This window comes from Anomaloglossus baeobatrachus, chromosome 2 (genome assembly GCF_048569485.1).
Source record: "Anomaloglossus baeobatrachus isolate aAnoBae1 chromosome 2, aAnoBae1.hap1, whole genome shotgun sequence".
Classification (NCBI taxonomy): domain Eukaryota; kingdom Metazoa; phylum Chordata; class Amphibia; order Anura; family Aromobatidae; genus Anomaloglossus; species Anomaloglossus baeobatrachus.
In genome coordinates, this window is record NC_134354.1 from 230,639,678 (window position 1) to 230,662,757 (window position 23,080).

Genomic DNA, 23,080 nt, shown 5'->3' on the forward strand with positions numbered 1-23,080 from the left:
TATAGTTTGACACATACACATAGTATGATGATACATCACTGGCGGACAGAGCCAGAAAAGGACCACTATATAAGAACAATATATGGGCCCTCTGCGGCCCAAAAGCTCATCATAATTTAAATTTTCTCTTTGGAGGTAGAAATGGACCCCCTAACCTCTCGGGCCCCGTTATGCAGCAATGGATACATAACGGCACATACACATTTAATATGATGATACAGCCTGGCACATACATATAGTATGACGATACAGCCTGGCATATAAACACAGTTTGACCATACAGCCAGGCACATATGCATAGTATGATAACAAATCCTAGCACATACACACAATATGATGAAACAGTTTGGCACACACACACATAGTATGAATATACAGCCTGGTACGTACACACTGTATGATGATACAGTTTGACACATATACACAGAATGATGATATTATATACTATGCATATGTGCCTGGCTGTAAAGATACAGTCTAGCATATTTGCATTGTGTGATGATACCGCCTAGCACACATACACACAGTATGATGATACAGCCTAACATACACACATAGTATGATGCCTGGCATATGCACACAGAGTGAGGCTACATTTTGTATCATACACAGAATGATGATACAGCCTGACACATACGCATTATATGATAATAAATCCTGACACACACATAGTATGATGATACAGCCTGGCACACACATAGTATAATAAAGCATGGTACCTCTCAGGGTCTGAACATAATAAATAGGGACATCTGCTAATCTTGAAAACTCTCTCTTGGCTGTGTGCCAGTGCCCTCCCCACCTCTCGAAGAACCCATACATCAGTGAAGAGTAGACCCCAATGCCTTTGTCCAAGAAATCCCACCCCCACCATAGCTTTACCTGCTTCAGCACATCCATAGTTGTCCAGCATGGTGAAAACTCATGCCTTCCCCTCGCTCATCTGTTTTTGATAGTAAAATGTTGCTTTCTCTTGCAGTCTTTGCCAGGGTGGTCACCTTTTCCCTCACTTCGGTCCTTTTTCCAGGTCTGTTTTTCCTTTTGCTAAATGTGTGTTCTTTCCCCTTCCTCTAGTCTCCCAGAAAGGGACCCATCAGGCCTGCAGTGAACACTTGAGATGTATGAAGGAGGGGGATATGGGGGGTGAAGTGGGTGAGATTGAAAAGGGGGAGTAGAGGGTTGGGAGGCAGAGCCAGAGGGAAGGGGGGTCAGGTATTTTGCCTTCTCTATTCCTGAAGGAGCCAGTTAACAAAGGCTCCATTCACTGTTTCTGGTCTGTGAAACAGAAAATGCAACAGGCTATTATGTGAGCCCCATCTCTACACCTCCCAAACAGGCCTCGGAGCAGCGCCTAATCTGTTCACCTGCTGCCATCCTCCACTCACACTCACTCTCCACTTTGCAGGTGCCTACTGTGGCCTTATACAAGGGAGTAATAACAAAGAAAGACTTATAGAATAAGGAAGGGAACAGATTGATTAGTAACATCAAGTTCAGATTGGGTGAGCACTGCTTCCTACTAATTTGTGTTTTTACCACTTCGATCTACAATATAATGAATTTATTAAATCCATATTGGTCAAAGAAAATAGTCCTTTCCATTAAGTTAGATCCTTTTAAATCAGTAAAGAAACATTTTCCATAGACAGACTAAACTGGAAACCCATGCTGGACAAAAAAGGCCAATTTATTGGTGTACTCAACTATGACAGAACAGGAACAATTGCCCCAAAATCTCATTTTGCCTACAGCTCAAAGAAAGACTTTCTGTTCTGACATTAATGAAAATGCAGGTCTGTTGAGGAAGAGTCATCTTCGAGCCCTGGAACCTATGAAGAGTATGAAGCCTTAAAGGGAACCTGTCACCAGATTTGGGGCCTATAAGCTGCAGCCACCTCCACTAACATGCTGTACATAAGAGCCCAAGCCATGGTGTAGAACATAAAAATCACTTTATAATACTTACCTAAACGGTCGCTGTAGTGGAGTTGGGTCATATGGGCGTATCCGTTCTCTGGTGCCGGCGCTTCCTCTTTCGGCCATCTTCGTCCTCCTTCTGAAGCCGGGGTTCATGATGCATCCTACGTCATACACACTCGCCGGCATTGAGGTCCTGCACAGGCGCCCTTTGATCTGCCCTAAGCAGGGCAGATCAAAGTATTGTAGTGCGTCTGCGCGGGACCGGTGAGTGTGTATGACGTAGGACGCCTCATGCACACTGGCTTCAGAAGGAGGATGAAGATGGCCGAAAGAGGAGACGCTGGCACCAGAGAATGGAGACGCCCATATGACCCAACTCCACCGCAGCGCGATCGTTAGGTATTATAAAGTGATTTTTATGTTCTACACAGCGGCCTGGGCTCTAATATACAGCATGTTAGAATGCTGTATATAAGAGCGCACTGGTGGTGGCCGCAGCTTAAAGGCCCCAAATCTGCTAACAGGTTCCCTTTAACAGCGCCTTGATGCAGAATCCCCAGTCTGAAAGTGTTGTTCTACAGCCTAAGGGCTCATTCAGACCAACGTATGGGTGCCTTCCATGTTAAAATCAGATAGCACTTGGAACAATCTTATACAATATAGCAGTTCACATGACAGTGTGAACAGTCTAAATGAGCAAAAAAAAAAGGGATCCTGTACACATTAACTATATAGCATCTGTTTTTTCCCCATTCACTGCCATTATTAACATAAGAAACTGTACTTGGTCCTGTAAATTTTATCAACTGCTGATGAATAAAACCGGATTCCACACGGCTAAAACATGAATCTCAAAAGCGTACATACATAATGACTATGGATAAAAATCGGATGATTCTTCCTACGCTGGTCTGAACCCAGCTTCAAGTCTCATTCAGAAGTCTTTTTTTCTTTTAAAGAAAAAGCAAACCGAGTTTCATGAGTGATTTTCATAAGTGTTTTAACAGATTTTAATCAGTGTCATCAGAGTTTGGTCAGCTTCATCATTTTTTTCACTGATAGGGATAAAAAGGATGACATCCAAGCTTGTCCGATTTTTTTTTCACAGACTCTTTGACTTTCATTGCCCAGTTTGAAGTTAAACACAGATCAATATTAGACATGTCTCCGTGATTTTGCGTAGTCCACAAAAAATCAGAAGCATTGAACAGCCCCATACACTTTTGTCGCGGGCGGGGAGGAGGGTGCCAGCACCGCGCTCACCCCTTCTGCTCGGGTCCGGTGGTTGCTGCTCAGTGGTGGCTCGAGCCGTGGGCCGGATCCCGGGGATTTCTCGAGCGGCACTCCTCGCCCGTGAGTGAAAGGGGGTTTGTTGGGTGTGGGTATAGTTTATTGTCCGTGACGCCACCCACGGTTGTGGTGATTTCACCACCGCTGCTCTATATGGGGATCCCGGGGATGGTGATGCGAAGCAGCCAGGTGTTGTGTTGCCCCTCCGTGGGTAGGGGTTGGTGATCCCGGGGCCCGGTGATGGCTTGGGAGGTGCAGGGCCTGGTGGGCGCAGGGACGCGGGGGCAGCGCTGTGCCTTGCGGCACTGTGGTACTCACTCAGCCTGAGACGTTGACACAGTTTTTACGGTAAACCAAACGGCTGGTAAGATGGTCCCACGGACGGCTGCACTTGCTCTCCCATTAGGTGACGGTGATGCCCCTCTTCCTTGCACCTTTGTTTACTTGTTGGTTGCGATGGATCCCTACCGGTAACCCGCTCCCCGGCTTCAAGCTGGACCGGGGGAGCTCTACTCTTTGCCCGCAGGCGCTGGCCCTGAGAAACTGGTGTTTTGGCGGTGGCGGTGTCTCTCCTACTCTGGTTGGGCTGTTGCCTTCAATCGGGACTTGGTTGTTGGGAGATCTACGTCCCCTTCACTGACGGATTTGGCAAATTCTGGCGACTCCTAGCCTTGCCAGGGTCCGAGAGGCCCCTGCCCTGGTACTGACTGTCCTTCGGAACACTGCTCCAGACCGCCGGGCCACTACCCGTCCGCGGTCCTTCCAGGAACTTCCAAACGGTCCCCCTCCAGACAGTCACCGCCGTTGCTGACCTTGCTGACCTGTCCTGCACACAGCTGGACTACTTCAGGCTTTCTCTCTGTTACCACTCTTGCTTTCCTCCTTTACCACTTTACTTCCTTCTACTTTCACTTCCTTAACTCATCTTAGCTGTTTACTCCTTCACTCCCCTAGCTTATCTGCCTGGTTTCTTCCGCCTCCAGAGCTGTGAACTCCTCGGTGGGCGGAGCCAACCGCCTGGCCCACCCCCTGGTGTGAATCATCAGCCTCTGGAGGAAGGCAACAAGGATTTTTGGTTAGCTTTGGTGTTCCTAACTGGGATGTAGGGTGTGGTGGTGTGTGACCTGTGTCCCCTGGCTTGCCCAGGGCGACACACTTTCATAGGGATTCCTTTTGGGATTCTGTTTGTAGGGCGATGAAGCCAAATTGGAATCTTTCAGGACTATGGATCAGCAATAGCTTTGGAGAAGGATTAGAAAAGCATAGGTTGAGAAAAATCACCTTGCATACAGTGAAATATGGTGGTGGCTTGGTGATGATGTTTAACAGTGTTGCTTCCTTAGGAACTGGAAACCTTCAGTGTTTGCTGAGCAAAATGGATTCAACCAGAAAATACTATCATCGTGCCTTCTTTGAGGATGCTGAAACTTGGGAATCAGTAAACCTCCCAACATGACTATAATCTCAAGCATATCTCAAAGTCTACCAAGTATTGTTTTCAGAAGAAGTTCTGACAGATTCTGGAGTGATTGTCCCAGTTACCAAATAGTTGCCATACATATTTTTTATATGGTATTTGGTATTTGAAGAAGGTGGCTGTAGCAATCCCAAGAAAGTTAGTGAACTGGAGGTTATTGCCCAAGAGTAGGGATGAGCAGACCCGTGGAATGTTCAGGTTCACCGAGTTTGTCCGAACTGTAGTTACAAGATTGGTTCGGTACCTGAACTTGACCCTGGACCCTGAACCCCATAGAAGTCAATGGGGACCCGATCTTTGGTGCTGTAAAATGGTCATAGAAAGGGCTAGGTCACTGCAAAAGGAAGCAAAAAGGGGGTAAGAGCCGGACAATTGGAGGTGGTTTGTGAAATGACTTTAAAGGGGTTTTGTCATCATAGTAATCATGGTTATGTCGCGGGCGGAGGAGGGGACGCCGCGCTCTCCCACTGCTGCTCGGGTCCGGCTGCCGCGGCTGCTGCGGCCTGCTGCTGCTCGGTGGCTCGAGCGATGAGCCGGATCCCGGGGACTCTAGCGGCGCTCCTCGCCCGTGAGTGAAAGGGGGTTGTTGGGTGTGGGGATGGTTTATTGTCCGTGACGCCACCCACGGTTGTGGTGATTTGTAGCACCACCGCTGCTCATTATGGGGATCCCGGGAGTAGTGATGCGGAGCAGCCAGGTGTTGTGTTGCCCCTCCGTGGGTAGGGGTTGGTGATCCCGGGGCCCAGTGATGGAGTGGAAGGTGCAGGGCCTGGTGGGCGCAGGGACGCGGGAGCAGCGCTGTGCCTTGCGGCACTGTGGTACTCACTCAGCCTGAGATGTTGACACAGTTTTACGGTAAACCACACGGCTGGAAAGACGGTTCCCACGGACGGCTGCACTTGCTCTCCCAGTAGGTAACGGTGATGTCCCTTTGACCTGCACCTAGTGTTTCTATGTTGGTAGCGATGGGTTCCCACCGGTAACCCGCTCCCTGGCTTGGATATGGGCCGGAGGAGCCCTTCTTTGCCCGCAGACGCTGGCCCTGAGGAACTGGTGCCCTGGCGGTGGCGGTGTTCCTCCTTAATGGTTGGACTTTTGCCTTCAGTCGGGACTTGGTTGTTGGGGGATCGACGTCCCCTTCACTGACGGATTTCGCAAATTATGGCGACTCCTAGCCTTGCCGGGGTCCGAGAGGCCCCTGCCCTTGTGCTGAATGTCCTTCGTATACTGCTCCAGACCGCCGGGCCACTACCCATCCGCGGTCCTTCCAGCAACCTCCGAGCAGTCCCCCTCCAGACGATCACCGCTGTTGCTGACCTTGCTGACCTGTCCTGCACTTAGCTGGACTAACTTCAGGTCTTTCTACGTTCACTTTTACTCCTTTTCTTCTTTGCTCCACTACCACTTTCACTTAGCTGTTTACTCCTTCCTCACTCTAGCTCTTCCCTGAACTGACTCCGATCTTTCCACTTCTCCCTCCAAACTCTAACTGCCTGGTTATTCCCGCCTCCAGGGCTGTGTACTCCTCGGTGGGCGGAGCCAACCGCCTGGTCCACCCCCTGGTGTGAACATCAGCCCCTGGAGGAAGGCAACAAGGATTTGAGTAGCTTTGGTGTTCCTAACTGGGATGTAGGGTGTGGTGGTGTGATGACCTGTGACCCCTGGCTTGACCAGGGCGTCACATTTCCAATGAGCTCCTGCGTCAGCTGGGAACGCCGTCAGTAATGCGTCTACCAGCATGCACTTGTATTCCCGCATTTTCTGTTCATGCTATAGTGATCAAAGTAAAGATGGCACGTTGTCCTTGTAGCTTGTATTCCCACATTTTCTGATCATGCTATAGTGATGGAAGTAAGGATGGCACGTTGTCCTTGTAGTGGGGATCCAGCAAGGTGGACACCCAGTAATCAGCACTGGTAATAATTTGGGCAAGTCAGCAGTCGTTGGGCAGGCACAGCAGCATGTATTCACTCATGTGTGCCAAGCTGCCCAGAGGCAATGACGAGCTGTCCTCGGTGGGAGGTGTATCGTCTGTGCCCTCTGTATACCCCCAACCACGCTCAAGTGATGCAGTGATGCCGTGAGCTGCTTTGGGTACCACCCTGCTGTGAACACTGTTCCTTCTCCTCATCCTCCAGAACTGTCCACTGGCTGGACAGTTGTGTATCTGGCAGCTGTTGGTACAGGAACATACCCTCAAAGCTATGTGTCAATTACTAGCCTGATAATCTTGTGACAGTCCCTGTTCCTCCTCCTTTTCCTCCTGTGCAACCACCTCATTCATCATAGCCTGAAGCGTTTTTTCAAGGGGTTACATAAGTGAGATAATAATGCTGAAGACAGAGTCATCAGTGCTGGCCATTTTCGTGGAGCACTCGAAGCGTGGCCAATGACAGCCATGCATGGGGTGGACACATCATTAGTGCAACCTGTGCAGTAGCACAGGGGCCCAAGAGGTAAGAGGGCCCATTTCTAAATCTAAAGCAAGTGGAATTGTGCATTTTGATGAGTTATTGGAGTGGCCCATATATTCTTTTTGCACAGGGGCTCTTTTCTGTCTGTATCCGCCAATTCAGCCATGCCAATCATAGCCATGCCAACAATCTTGTTGATTGGTTGCGCTGCCACCTTTGGTCAAATTTTATTCAGCATCGAACTCCGAACTCGACCATGGACTCCCGTGTGAAGTCAATGTTCGGTTTTGAGCACTGGACACTAGGTGTCTGGTCCGAACCCCAAACTTTACAGTTCAGGTTCGCTCATCCCTGCACATGAAGAATGGTCTAAAATTCATCTTGGCTCATTCCTCATGATTGTGGTGTCTGGCTATGATTCACATTTTCAGTAGATCCTAACAGCCAAATGGGGCATTTAATGTACTATAGAAGCTTATCATGAATTGGGTCAATAATTCTGAGACTGTTTTAGCCATTAAAAGTGGCATTTTCTGTTGAATTTGAAGAAACCACTTGTTCTATTAGTAGCGTTGAGCTATTTACATTGTTTTTTTGTGATTAGATTATTGCATATAGCAGAAAGTTTATACCCATTCCTAAAGGTCCTGTAATGTGACATATTTAGCAGAAGTATCTCCCAGTATGTCTACATGCTAGAAGCAGAAAGCTCCTTATCATGGCATCTACACCAGGCTTAAAGAGGGCTTTACAGTTCGGCCTAAGCCACACGGCATGAAAATCGGTGCAAGTGGATTGCAATAAAAAAATCGCATTCCCCTCGGACCAATATTAGCTTATGTGCCAGCACCCATGAGCAATTATTTTCTCAGCCCTTATCGGACCAAGAAAACAATCACAGCATGCTGCGATTGCAATGCGATCCTTGTTTCTCTCGCACCATTTCAAGTCTATGGGGCGAGAGAAAAATCGCACTGCATTCGCGGTACACCGGTGTACTGTGAGTGCAGGGCGAGAATGGCAATAGCCGGCTACTGAGGAGAGAGGGAGAGAAATCCCTCCCTCCCCTCCTCAGCGTCGGCCACCGCTCTCCACAGCACCAACCCGCCCCTTCTCAGTGCCGGCCCGCCCCCCGCAGCTGAGGTCCGCTCGCATGATCGGACCAAAGTCGCAGGGACTGAGGTCAGTCGCATGATACTCGGCTCTGCTGTACTGCCAGCGTGAGCTGAGTGTCAAGCGAGGGGATCTCAGTAATCCCCGTGTGGCCCCGGCCGTAGGGATGTCATATCTCTAAAAACACATCACATTTTAGGTTTCTGGTCTACATAACTAAATTATTATTATATGTATCAGTACAGCGCTTATTCCTACAGACGACGAATGGAGTGGCAGTATATATAAGTAATACTGCCGCTACATATCCTGCAACAGAAATCTATAAACATTTGTACACAAAAAAAACGTTAAAGCAACCCTCCACATTCATATAGTAAAGTTAACTACATTTCTAATGTCAGCATGCCCAATGACTTCTGCTCTGCTGCCACTCCTTCAGGATTTGAGGTCAGTGTACCATTCTCTTCATGTCCAAAATGTCCACTATAGAGACATGAGGACCACTAGGGTAAGTCAAAACCAATCCCCATCTGCTTATCTATGGGTGTGAAATTGACTAGCGGCAATGAGGACAGTGCTGTGTCCATGCAACTTACCACAGCGCACCCCATGATGTTGCAATGGCCATTTTGGACATGAAAAGAAAAGGAGGCCATTAGGTATAGTGACTATACATTAGAAATGTACAGTAGCATTTACTATGGGGGGTAGAGTGACTCTTAAATCTCCATAGAGGTCTATGGGCCTGTTTTTAAATCAGTGGTAGTCCATACTCTTAGATTTCACTAACACAATCAAATTATATTTATCTTTGAGATGATATCACAAGATAACTCTTACTTCCCAACTTTTCCAAAACATCTGGGAGTTTCCCTGAAATAGGGAAAATGTTCCAGATTCCCATCTGAGATGTCAAGTCTCCCTGACAAATAGCAATTTCAACTGTTTGTGTGTGTCCTTGCAATAGGGAATCAATTGAAAGCAATGGTGGATCAGAGAGTCATTGGCTCCCTGCTCTGCTACTTACCCTGCCAGGGGTCTGGAGCACACAGAGGATTTCATATGGCGTGAGGACATAATTTCATTGCGTCATCTGCCCTAGGATGCAGACTGTGGGGAAGAAAAGGGATAAGAAAATCATTGCTCATCATAGGAGCAGGGTGACATAAGTTTAAAGGGAACCCAAGCCCAATAATGCTATTAACCTGCAGATATATTAATTTGCACATTAATATCATTACGAAGGTGCCCGGTCAATGTCAGTCATTCAGGTGCAGCTTCAGTCACTGCTCATTATACTATATGTACGGTGGCTGTAAGCACGCTCCAGCACTTTGATTGACAGCTGGCTGTGCACTGATGCACTGCTGAGTCGATTGCCAGTCAAAGTGTCAGGTTTTGCTAACAGCCACTGCGCATAGTATAGTGAGTGGTGACTGAAGCCATGCCAGCATACTTGTGAGAGTGAAATCCAGTGGTACAAACTTCTTTTTTTCCCAAAAGTATCTTAAATATTGTTACCGAGCACCTTCATAACAATAGTAATCTGCAGATTAACACCATATCTTCAATTTTATAGTATTATCTGACCTGACAGGTTCCTTTTATGTTTACGTGCTCACAATGTCTTTTTTAGGCGGACTCCTCCTGAAATCCTGCTGAAATAGCATTTAAATGAAATCTGTTAGCAGATTTTTGCTATGTAATCTTCACACAGCATGAGATAAGGGCTGAAACACAGATGTGTCATTTATTAAGCTGTGTGCTGTTGTTTACTTACAATGAAGGTTTTATCACTGAGAGATTATCATTGCTAGGACTAACCACCTAATGCCAAGTTGTCTGACCATGCCAACTCTTTTGATAAGGAGCTCACTATCAATAGACAATGTGTTCAGAGAGCTGTGGAGTGGGCGGAGTTAGCTCTCTAAGCTCTGCTACATGCTTCATCTAAAAACTCTGTCACAATACTGCTGCACCTGGTAAACTAAGTGATACAGCGTTGGAATCAGGATTTCTTTTCCTACATTATGCAGCTCTCACAAGAGGTAGCAAAAACCTGCTGACAGATCCCTTTTGAAAATTCGAACAAGAAAGAAAATATGCACTGCAATGTCAAAACTACTGGCCATGCATATGATCAGACTTTTTGGGCTTATTAAAGAAGTGACATGGCTATTCCTCAGCAACATTTCTGTGGCTACCTGTAAAAAAGGCACATATTCAGTTAATTTAAACTTCATTTGTATCATTTTGGTGTATGGCCACAACGGTGATCCGTCTGAATCCATTCGAGTCCCACTCTAATGAGGATTCAGAAGGAACACCCAACACGCTGGGGAAAAAAAACCAAAACACAGTGTGAACAGGGCCTAACAAACAGGTATGATAATATTATGTAAGTGTGTGTACTTTTATATGCACAGAATTTCTAAATATAATGTATGTGTATTTGTATAAACTTGAATACAATTAATGTGATTCTGCATGCATGTCTATGGTACCAAAGAGCCCTACCATTTTGTTTTTTAGTGCACAACTTAGGCTGTTTTCACACATCCGTTTTTCGCCGTCCGGCACAATCCGGTAAAAACTGGAAAGAACGGATATTGCTGTTGGATCCGTTCTTTCCGCCATAGACTTGTATTAGCGCCGGATTGTGCCAGATGGCCTTGCGTTGCATGCGGCGTCCACTGGATCCGGCAAAATTTCTTCGTCCGGCTGCCGAAAAGGATGCAGCATGCAGCGTTTTTTGTCTCCGGCAAAAAAACGGACCACACCGAATCCGACGCCATACGGCATGTTGTCTAATGGAAGCCTATGGGCGCCTGATTCGGCGTCATCCGGCATATTCCGGAAACCAACGATTCCGTTTTTTGTTTCTGGGCATGCCCAGACGTTGTGTAAATAGTCTCTCTCTCTCTCTGTCAATGTGTTGGTCAGTCAATACGTCTCTCTCTCTGTCGGTCGGTCTCTTTCTGTCGGTCGGTTTCTGTCGGTCGGCCTCTCTCTGTCGGTCGGTTGGTCTCTCTCTGTCGGTCGTCTCTCCCTCCCTCCCTAAACTCACCGATCACCGGCGTGGTGCTGCACGGCTGTCACACTGCCCTGGCGGCTTTTCCTGCTTTTGAAAATGCCGGCCACTCATTATTCCATCTAGTATTCACTGCCTAACGCCCATCGGCGCCTATGATTGGTTGCAGTCAGACACTCCCCCACGCTGAGTGACAGCTGTTTCACTACAACCAATCACAGCCGCCGTTGGGTGGGTCTATATCTTGCAGTAAAATAAATAAAAAAATAATAAAAAATAAACGATGTGCGGTCCCCCCAATTTTGATACCAGCCAAGATAAAGCCACACAGTTGGGGGCTGGTATTCTCAGGATGGGGAGCCCCACGTTATAGTGAGCCCTCCAGCCTAAAAATATCAGCCAGCAGCCGCCCGGAATTGCCGAATCCATTAGATGCAACAGTCACGGGACTTTACTCAGCTCTTCCCGAATTGCCCTGGTGCGGTGGCCATCGGGGTAATAAGGAGTTAATGGCAGCCCATAGCTGCCACTAAGTCCTAAGTCAATGAGACAAGTGAAAGTAGTTAAACACAAGCACCAAAAAATCCTTTATTTGAAATAAAAGACAAAAAAACATACTCTTTCCCCACTTTATTAATCCCTAAATACCCCTCCAGGTCCGACGTAATCCACATGAAGTCCCACGACGCTTTCAGCTCTGATACATCAGAAGCTGACAGGAGCGGCCGTAGAACACCGCCGCTCCTGTGAGCTCCACAGAGCAACTGAAGGGAGTCACGCTGTCAGCGGTGACGTCACTCAGGTAATGCTGGTGTGTGTGTGGTGATGATGGTGGTGCGGTAGTGCCTGTGTGTGTGTGGTGATGATGGGGGCGGTAGTGGCTGCATTTGTGCGCTGATGATGGGGACGGTAGTGCTGGTGTGTGTGTGGTGATGATGTGGGCTGTAGTGCCTGTGTGTGTGCGGTGATGAAGGGGGTGGTAGTGCCTGCGTGTGTGCGCTGATGATGGGGGCGGTAGTGCCTGCGTGTGTGCAGTGATGATGGGGTGGTAGTGACTGCGTGTGTGTGGTGATGATGGGGGCAGTAGTGCCTGCCTGTGTGCGGTGATGATGGGGGTGGTAGTGCAGGTGTGTGTGCGGTGATGATGGGGGCGGTAGTGCCTGCGTGTGTGCAGTGGTGATGGGAGGGTAGTGCCTGCCTGTGTACGGTGATGATGGGGGCGGTAGTGCCGGTGTGTGTGCAGTGATGATGGGGGGGCGGTAGTGCCTGCATGTGTGCGGTGATGATGGGGGCGGTAGTGCCTGCATGTGCGCAGTGCTGATGGGGGTGGTAGTGCCGGGGTGTGTGCGGTGATGATGTGGGCAGTAGTGCCGATGTGTGCAGTGATGATGGGGGCGGTAGTGCCGGTGCGTGCAGTGATGATGGGGTCTCTCTCTCTCTCCCTTTGGAATGAAAAAGAAAAAAAACTGATTCGATTTTTGCTTGATCCGGCGCACATTCTGCATGGATCTGTTGCATCAGGCACAAGCAGGATTATGCCTGATGGCAAAAAACGGATGTGTGAAAGCAGCCTTAGATATTCTGCTAAAATCCTGAATCTCTCCAATAAAATCTGCTAATCAAGCCAACTTTTACCCAGCGTAACCTACGGTATTTGATGAAGGTTCTGCCAACAGTCCAGAAAGTAAGATGAAATAGTTGCCAGAGGAAAGACATACTACAATATGCGTTAGATCAATCTTTGGAAGACTTCTCTGTATAAATTTCCAAGGAACAATTTAAAGCACCTGCATTCATTATTCTAACCCAGTCAATAGGTCAGCAGAAATCTATATACTGGAGAAAAAGTGTGGACGCAATGAATTGTGTAGTTTTGAATGACACCATTCTTAATGTACTGAAAAACAGGAGGAAAATTACAAGTGAGGCGAATCCCACCATTGCTGCTTCTGTTGGTGGGTCGGTGTGAGGGCTTGTTTTTTGCACTCTGAAATGTAGTGAGGTGGTTTAAACTTTTATGTATAATTTGCTTTTGTTAAAACTTTTTTTATTTTAGTCCCACTAGGGAATTTGAACTTACAATAATTTGATCGTTTGTACAATATACTGTCTTGGCTTCATAGGAGGACTATGATGGCAGCTATTGGAACCTTCAGCAGGCAAGTAGGCAATTGTGTCATGGAAGCTGACGCATGAGCAAGGATTGAATGGCATATAAATGGTTACATAACAGCAATGAAAGCGAGCACTGTTCACTGCTGTCACAGGGAGATGTCGGCTGTGTAACACAGCTAGCAGCTGCTCAGCATTGAATGGGCTCAGCTCCTGAGCATGCTCCATGCATGTGATTGGTGAAGAAAATGTATATCAAAGGCCATTAAGGTGTAACCATTGGAACCATGTTTTTTTTGTTTATTTGTACAGAGAAATCAACATAAAACTAGGATTGCAAAGATCTAGTTTCCTTGTTGTAGGTGACATGTTTTTTTTTTACAAACAGAAAAATCTGTCTCAAAGATAAAGGGTTAATAATGTACTACTACATAAGTACCAAATCAGACTTAAAAACAACTCAATTGAGTAGAAGCCCTACCCCACCGTCTTAGGCCCCCTTCTCACATGCGCTCAAAAATGTGGCACATTCTGCTCTGACCATCTGTGTGTGCGGCCATGTCACCTGTGTGTACCATCCATGTATCATCTGTGTGCCATCCATGCATATGTGTGTGTGACGTCTGTGTGACACGTACCGAAAAAAACGCATGACACTGAAATGAATGATTTTTATGTGTTAACGGGAACCTGTCACGGAATTTTTACCTTCTAAACTAAAACTAGCACCTTAAACAGAGCCTGTGCTGCATTCTATAAAGATTACCCCCTGACCCCCTGTAGACCCCAAAAATACTTTTATAAAATATCCCAACCTGTATGTGTGACGCCCTGGACTAGCCAGGTAGTCACAGATAGCGCCCCGCACAACACCAGTCCCACATTAGGCAACATCAGCCAAACACATAAACCCTAGTCACTTCTATCAGAGCTTAATGGACACACCAGGGGACGGAGCCAGGTGGTTGGCCACGCCCACCGAGGAGTTCAGAGGGCCTGAGGCAGGAAACACAGTCAGTCTAAGTCAAGGGCAGTCTAAGTCAAAGTCAAGGGCAGTCTAAGTCAAAGTCAAGGGCAGTCTAAGTCAAGGGCAGTCTAAGTCAAGGGCAGTCTAAGTCAAGGGCAGTCTAAGTCAAGGGCAGTCTAAGTCAAGGGCAGTCTAAGTCAAGGGCAGTCTAAGTCAAGGGCAGTCTAAGTCAAGGGCAGTCTAAGTCAAGGGCAGTCTAAGTCAAGGGCAGTCTAAGTCAAGGGCAGTCTAAGTCAAGGGCAGTCTAAGTCAAGGGCAGTCTAAGTCAAGGGCAGTCTAAGTCAAGGGCAGTCTAAGTCAAGGGCAGTCTAAGTCAAGGGCAGTCTAAGTCAAGGGCAGTCTAAGTCAAGGGCAGTCTAAGTCAAGGGCAGTCTAAGTCAAGGGCAGTCTAAGTCAAGGGCAGTCTAAGTCAAGGGCAGTCAGTGAGTGGAGTGGAAGCAGGCCTGTGTAGCAGGTCTGCAGGAGACTGACAGGTGTGAGGGTCGTAGCCCGCACACCTTGGCTAGGAGGCATACGGTGGCCTAGCCTGCAGGAGCCGGGAAGACGGCTCGGTGGAACCGTGGTGGACCGGGACAGGGTAGTGGCCCACCGGTACCGACCCGGGGAACCGACTGGAAACCAGAGTACACAGAGGGGTACTCAGACCCTGAAATGAGGTCCAGAAGCCACTGGACTGAGTTAATTCACTGATTGAGGTCTGGACTATAGGTCCTCTCCCACCCAAGTCCCGACTGAAGACAGCAGCCCACCGAGGGGGATAGAAAGCCACTGCACAGGCAGAGAGATCCCACGGGCCAGCGTCTGCGGGCAAACGGGCTTTCCCGACATACCTACAGCCGGGGAGCGGACTCCCGTCGCTGAAGCGCAGGCAGCCTCCACATACACTACACGGTGCAGGAGAAAGGCAAAGACCACCGAACCGGGTGGGGGACCAGACGCAGCCAGCTGCGGGCACCGACCACCATCAACTTTGTTTACCAGAGACTTGTGTGTGTCAATAACAGTGAGTACCACAGTGCCATCCAGCCGCACACCACCCAGATACTACTCACCAACGGGTCTCGGGGCCATCATCCCTGCCACGGAAGGGTTAACATCTTGCTGCATAACCATCTCCCCTGGGTGCCACGTAACTGCAGCGGTGGTGTCTACACCTTCACCACATCCCATGGGTGGCATCACGAACTGAAACACGGCTCCGGCCGTACACCTACCTACCACCCCCCTACGTAGCGCCAGTATCCTTTCAGAGCGAAGTGACCCCGGGTCCGGAGGCACTCGAGCCACCCACCAACGAGCCCGGATCCGAGCGGCTCGGCTGCAGCCGAGTGCAGGGCGGTACATATGTAAATTGTCCGATCCAATAGGCATACTAATCTGTGCCTCCTGTATTTCCTTTCATCCTCCTCCTGTGCTGATTGACGTAGATGACGCCTCGGACACTATCCACATAGTTTGGCAAAATCTCCATATTCCCAGCTTGCATAGGCGCACTTTGCTCTGAACCAAAAACATAGGTGCGCCTGCGTGAACAGGAGAGTTCTCTGTGCAGGCACGAGATTTTTGCCCGTTGATGTGGATGGCGTCACCCGCTTCATCCCCATCGCCGGGCAAACTCTCACAACTGCACAGAAAACTCACAGGCACACCTATGTTTTCGGCTCTGCCCACAACAGGTCAGAGCGAAGTGCGCCTGCGTGAGCTGGGAATATGGAGATTTTACTCACCTACATGGATGTCATCCTAAATGTCATACAAGTCAATCAGCACAGGAGGAGGGCAAAAGCAAGTACAGGAGGCGCAGATTAGGACACCTATTGGACCAGACAATTTACATAGAGATCGGGAGATTTTATGGAGGGGGTCTACATGGGGGGGGGGCAGGGAGTAACATGCACCTTTATAGAATGCAGCACAGGCGCTACTTAAGGTGCTAGTTTTAGTTTAGAAAGCTAAAATCTGGTGACCGGTTCCCTTTAAAAGACATAGATCGATAGACCGAAAGATAGATAGATAATACAGCTATTAACCTGTGAGGGCCGGGGAGGACTGGTAGGCCCAGGAGGTGGATCCACTGGACCGAGCACCCCACCTGGAGGGCAGGGTACACGGTAGCTGGAGCACTAGCGTGGCAGGAACAGGAAGAACCAGGTCACCAGGGTCATGGAGTCCCATAGGACAGTACAGTAACAGGTGCAAGTATCAGGAAGCAAAGACAGGACCAGGTCACTAGGGTCACAGCATACTTTAAGGCAGTAATACAGGAAACAGGGACAAAAGGACCTGAGCACCTACATCACAAGACAAAGCAAAGAAACACAAGCGATGATCAGGCCTCACCCACATGGAAAGGCCAGTCTTATATACCCATCACAGCCTTAGGTCATTTCCTGTTGCAGCAGTGCTGGGCCTATAAGACCAGGTGAGTGGGCGCGGCCTGGTCCTATACAGAGGCATCAGTCAGAGTCAGACTCCTGAGACCTGGAACAGGACTCAGGGGAGCAAGAGCGGGAGCGGCAGGCGTGACCGGTGGACGCATGGACTGGACCAGTGAGCAAGGAGCAGTGGTGTGATGGTGAGACTGGATCAGTGGGTACAGAGCAGTGCCTGGATGGTGCGACCGGATCAGTGGGTAAGGAGCGGTGCTGGGACACCGGGAGCGTGACATAACCATATAAATAATTAAATGAAATCCATTTGTGGACTAAGATGGATTCCCTGGACTACGGCAGACCTGTGTGGATTATATTTTTTTTTGTAAAGTGGGGAACAAGGAATGGTTTTGAGGAGTGTTTATTTTAACAAATTATTGTGCACTGGATATTTGTGTGTGTCTTTTTTTCTGTTATTACTCTGTTAGTGATAGGGGGTGTCTGATAAACACATCTCAATTACTAACACTAGGGCTTGACGCCAGCTGTTTTTTTGGACATTACACAGCTAACATCAAGCCAAAAAAACACTACCACGATTGCTTCAGCACCACAAAATTGGAGAGAACGGAGGTGAAGAGCCAGAATAAGAGCATTTCTGATGGTCCACTTCTTAGGCAGCTGCAGGATGGTATTGTTAGGCTGGGAAGGACCCAATAACCATAGACCTGCACAGCCTGATAATATCAGCACACAGCTGTCTGCTTTACCTTTTCTGGTTATCATAAATTGGGGGCGACCCAATATCGTTTTTTAATTTATTTAAATGGTTACTATCTATCTAGTCAAATGTGAAATGGATATTACCGTGTGTGGTATGTACGGTATTTTTCACGGACCCATTGACTTTTATGGACCCATGTCCCTGAGTTAAAACAGACGCCACAAGTACCAAAAACCTGTGGGCCTTAAAGGGGTTATCCAACTTCAAATATCAATTGCTTATCCTAAGCTTAGGTTCACACAACTATATAGAAAAGTCATTAAAATTTTCATCCAGAAACGTGGGACAATTTTTTTCCCATATGTAATCAGTTTTTTTTTATAGCAGATATTAATCATTTACAGGACCATTTACAGTTTCCTATGCATCCAACGTATCTGTGAAAATCGGATGCTATACTGTGTAATCTGATTTTTTTTCTTGCACTTATAGACTTGGATTGATGAGTCTCATCCAATTTCCAGAGAAAAATTGTGCCTGCAGCCACTTTATTTCACACACAAATCCAATCAGTGAATAAAATTGTTCATCTGCAATGCCTCGTTGAATAACATTGATCCAAATGCAATACGAATTTTTAACGGAGGGCACGCGCACCGAAAATGCATTCTTATGCACAAGGCCTACGGATAAGACAGATAATTTAAATCCGTGCAGATCCGACTATTAGCGTAGCACCCCTTCCAATTAGCTTTTAGAAGAGCTGCCATGCTCACATGAGTGTTTTTTTTATTTTTTTAAGAACTCAGTGTATGTCAAAGATTTCTGAAAGGGGAGAACACCTTTTAAGAACAACATTTCAAGCAGCAGTCTTATGGCATCTTTTTCAGGTGGATTCCGTTCTAAAAACTGCCTGAACAAGCACACAGACAATGCTCAAAAGAATGAACACATGCTTTTTTTTTTATGTAAAAACAACTTTCTGTTAATGTGTTCAAGCTTTTGAGTGTATTTTAAACCACTCCGCTTTCCAAAGGTGCCAAGTGGTTAAAGAAGAGAGCTAACCATTCCTCTGGTGCTATATATTGTACTTTAGGGTATGTGCGCACGTTGCTTTTTACCTGCTTTTTTGCTGCTTTTTCTTCTGCGCTGTTTAATGCCAAAATGGATGTGTTCTTCTATTCAAGCAAAGTCTATGGGAATTTGGGTTTCTTGTTCACACTATGTTGTTCAAAATGCTGCCTTTTTGTGGCAGAACTTTGGTCAAAAACTCAGCTTTTCAAAGAAGCAACATGTCAATTGTTTTTGCCATTTGGGTTTTGCACTGCAAAGCTGAGTTTTTGACCAAAGTTCTGCCACAAAAAGGCAGCATTTTGAACAACATAGTGTGAACAAGAAACCCAAATTCCCATAGACTTTGCTTGAATAGAAGAACACATCCATTTTGGCATTAAACAGCGCAGAAGAAAAAGCAGCAAAAAAGCAGGTAAAAAGCAGGTAAAAAGCAACGTGCGCACATACCCTTACATTGCAAATCAATGGGGAGGATCCAAAGACACCCAAAAGATGCACAGGTGTCTTTTTGAGCATTTTGCAAGCTTCTTCACTTCAAAAATTGCTAGTGGTTTCTTTATTATTCAATTAAGTTGTTTTTTTTTTTTTAATTATCTGAAAATACAAGAAAAAGAAGCGATAGGAAAATTCCCCAAAAATCCCCCAAAACATCAATAAAGCGCTTAGGAAACTAATAAACAATACAAAGGACATTTCAGGAAAGAAATGCTAGTGTTTCCTGCCTGATCTTTTTGAAAAACTCAGCTGGTTTGCCCAACTCAAAATGACGTCATGAGCACATACCCTCAAGGGGATTTTTTGGGCTCAAGACAAATTTATGTGACCGGAGAATAGTAAATCATGACAGTGTGCAATGAGCACACAGTTAGGCTGTGTCCGCACTTTCCGTTTCCACCTGCGTTTCAGCTGCTTTTTAGGTCCGTTTTGAACTGCAGTGTTTTTATAACAAAATGCATGCTTTTTGATTTTCCAGCAAAGTCTATGGAAAATGTTGATTTCTAGTCCGCACTTTGCGTTTCCAAACGCAGCGTTTAATTTGCATAATTTGTGGCAAAAAACATGTATTCAAAGAAGCAGCATGTCAATTGTTTTTGCCATTTCTGCAGCGTTTTGCTAACATTGAAGTCAATGAGAAATAGCAAAAAGCATTCTACATCAAAATTCCAGCGTTTTACCTGCTTTTTAGCTGCAGAAAGAATGCGTTTTGGAATTCCAAATCGCAAGCTTTTCTGACATTCCAATAATGGATTAATATGTCCCACACACACACACACACATAGTCCGACAATTAAAATAATGAAAAATATAAATGTAATGCTATTTTACCGCTAAATAGTATAAAACTGCTATAATTATAAGAAATATAACTATTTTCTTTATCATTTCAATAATTATATGTGTTCCTTTTTTTCCCCCTTTTTTCATTGTGTTTGACTATTTAAACTTTATTTAGCAGTGTCTTTATGTTCAAAACGCATCTTTCAAAACGCAATGGAAAAGCATGTAAAAAGCGCAAAAAACGCGGCTAAAATGCGGTAAATACGCATGCGTTTTTAGCGCTATTTTGTGGTCAAAAGCAATTACTGCCAGAGGGTGCGTTTTGAACTGCAACTAGAACGACGAAAAGTGCGCACATAGCCTTAGTGTTCCTCTATATTCCCAGCGCAAGTGATTTATCACATGACAGCAAGAATGCGATCTATGACTGCCCAATAATGCTGGGCATAGATAGGAATCCTGATAGTAGCAGATATCCAAATGCAAACTTCTGGTAAACTTCTGGTTACGTGACCACCCACTCGTGCTGGAATTAGAGGGGAATCCTGACAGTATGCAAACTGCAGTCTGTCACAGTTTGGCAATATGTGGCCTGAGGAAGTTTTTCTTGAGCGTGAAAACCCATTTTAATGTAAAGTGTGTTAGGAAAATTAGACGGATCACACTCTATCTGTCCAATGCTCCAGAAAGTGGAATCTATGGCAGCTGTGGTCTTGTATAGGTTTGGGCTGTAATTTATGCCTTCAGTCTCACAGCTAAGGCCAGTTATTGCCGGCATTTTTTGCATGAGTCGACATAATGCCATCACAGCAGCACAGTTATAATAGACAGTAGGGGACTGCTGAAACAGAAAGGGAAATAAAACTTATTATTTTATGGCATTTTTTCCTTTGGCCAATTTTTTTGAACCCAGACAAACCCTTAATACATGCAAATTGCTCAGCAAACAATGCCAAAATACAATCAACTAAATGAGTGCCCCTGTAATTGGTATAACATTTAATATAAGCTCAATGTCCAGTACATAAATATAAAGCCCTGTCCCTACATACATATATAATCAGTATCCTAACGACCATTGATGTATCAAGTGTCCATTCTCCAGTAGCCTGTTATATTACCAAGGGATCTCACAATGTTCATGCTTGCCTGCCTCTCAGGGCTTACACAGTGCTGCTGTATTGTTTTAATTGTATAGAATGTCCAATGCTGTCATCCAAACAAAAGGTTGTGTTACACTTTCTGTCCGTTACTGATCACTACTTTTGGTGAAAGAAAATAGCTAACTGGCAAAAAGAGCAAGAAAAAAAAACGTATGCTGCCAGTGACAACCAGTCTTCTATTTCTTCTTGTTTCCATGTCTCAACAGTCACTTGCCCAATGACTCTCTAAGACCTCACTCAGGCGTCCATGAATCTTGTATATGTTCTATCTGTGAATCTGTATATCTGTGATGTTCTACATATAGAGAAAAACAGCAATACGTATCAGCCAGTCCACTATTGGTGTGTAGATCCAACCAGGGAGGTAAGAGATTGCATGGAAATGTGCTCCAGCTAGTCACCGGAAGAAGCAAGATCCAAGTAACGAGAAAAAAAAGATATCCAGCAATCCAAAAATCAGGTAAAACGACAAAATATATTGGGCAAGTTAAAATCCATGATGAATAGAGAAAAGAATTAGATAAAATCCATAAACAGATGACACGTTTTGGATCATAGATATAACTAAGAATCTCCTATGATCCGAAACGCGTCATCAGTTTATGGATTTTAACTAATTCTTGTTTCCGTTCATCATGGATTTTAACTTGTACAATAAATTTTGTCATTTTACCTGATTTTTGGATTGTTGGATACCTCTTTTTTGTTTTTTTTCGTTACTTGGATCTCCATATAGAGTATAAAATCACTTTGAAGATAGGCTGTGTTAATGGAAGAGTCTCTTGCTGTAAGGTAGTTCAATGAGGGTTGTGCTATACAGAAACCGCATTTCAACCTCATATTGGTGCCTTTTTCACGTGACAAAAACTAAAAAAAAAAGGGGGTCACAAGGACAGAGGGGTTTTAAAGCCTTAAGAGGGTGCCAAGTTACATGTTGACTTTTCCTTTAGGGGTGGGTACAGAAATTGAAAAAAAAAAATAATACTCAGTAATGGAAAACAAGTATATAATTAGGTGGGAAAGTGAATATATGTCAAATGTAATTTTACTACTCTTACGTCCATGTAACGGTCTGTATTCCGAGATTAATTCTTGTTTTTATCCCATCACAAGTTCTATTTTCTTTATCTTTTACTCCTCTATTAAACAACGGTCCTATATCATTTATGTATTTATTTTTTACTCTACTTCATGCCTAACTCATATATTGTCCATATTCTCCTCTTCACATATTTAAACACTGCATTTGACAAAATATCACTTCTTCCTCTCAATGTAAGGGGTGACCTGACCCTTGCAAGCCTCTCTGAAGACCTGTGATCTTACACTGTGTGCTTTTATATTGTGCCTGGTATTAATGTGTTATTGGTCTTATGTCTTATGAAACAATGAGTAGATTGTAATGAGTATGTCACAGTCCCGCCAGCTACCACAAGATGGCGCTGCAATCCCCTAGTTAGAGGGTAGTAGTGTCAGGCATAAAGGGATAATGGTGGGGTTGCTAGGGCAAGAGAGCTAGCCCGACCCACGGTGACAGAAAAAGGAGGAGGGGAGGAAAAAGAACAGGTATTGGGAAGAAGAGGAAGGTGTGCAGACAGAGCGGATCCTGGGAGAGAGAATAGAGCACTTCTGCGGCTAAGTGGGAAGGCGGAAAGTGCACAGTACGCAGAAAGCATGGTGCTAAGTCTTAAGGTATCGTCACACATATCGAGATCGCTAGCGAGATCGCAGCTGAGTCACGGTTTCTGTGACGCAGTAGCGATCCCGTTAGCGATCTTGTTATGTGTGACATCTACCAGTGATCAGGCCCCTGCTTTGAGATCTCTAGTCGTTGCAGAATGGTCCAGGCCATTTTCTTCAAAGGCGATGTCCTGCTGGGCAGGACACATCGCTGTGTTTGACGCTGTGTGACAGGGTCACAGTAACTGCTGAGATCGTCATACAGGTCGCTACTGCGACCTGTATCGTTCCTGCATCGCTGGTAAGATCTGACTGTGTGACATCTCACCTGTGACCTTCCAGCGACTTACCTGCGATCCCTATCAGGTCGCATCGTTTTCGGGATCGCTGGTAAGTCGTTGT

General features: G+C 46.0%; 1 protein-coding gene across 4 annotated transcripts in view; it reads right to left on the reverse strand.

Moving 5' to 3' along the window:
- BLACAT1 (BLACAT1 overlapping LEMD1 locus) overlaps positions 1–23,080 on the reverse strand; it is a 58,514-nt gene that overhangs the window by 23,446 nt on the left and 11,988 nt on the right. For 2 of the 4 annotated variants that reach the window (XM_075333675.1, XM_075333676.1), the window contains one exon: positions 9,245–9,327. The exons of 1 other annotated variant lie outside the window; for it this stretch is intronic. The gene's annotated coding sequence lies outside the window, so the exon portion shown is untranslated. Of the gene's footprint in view, positions 1–882; positions 986–9,244; positions 9,328–23,080 lie in introns of those variants that run through there. One more of the 4 variants, XM_075333678.1, reaches the window with a different exon arrangement.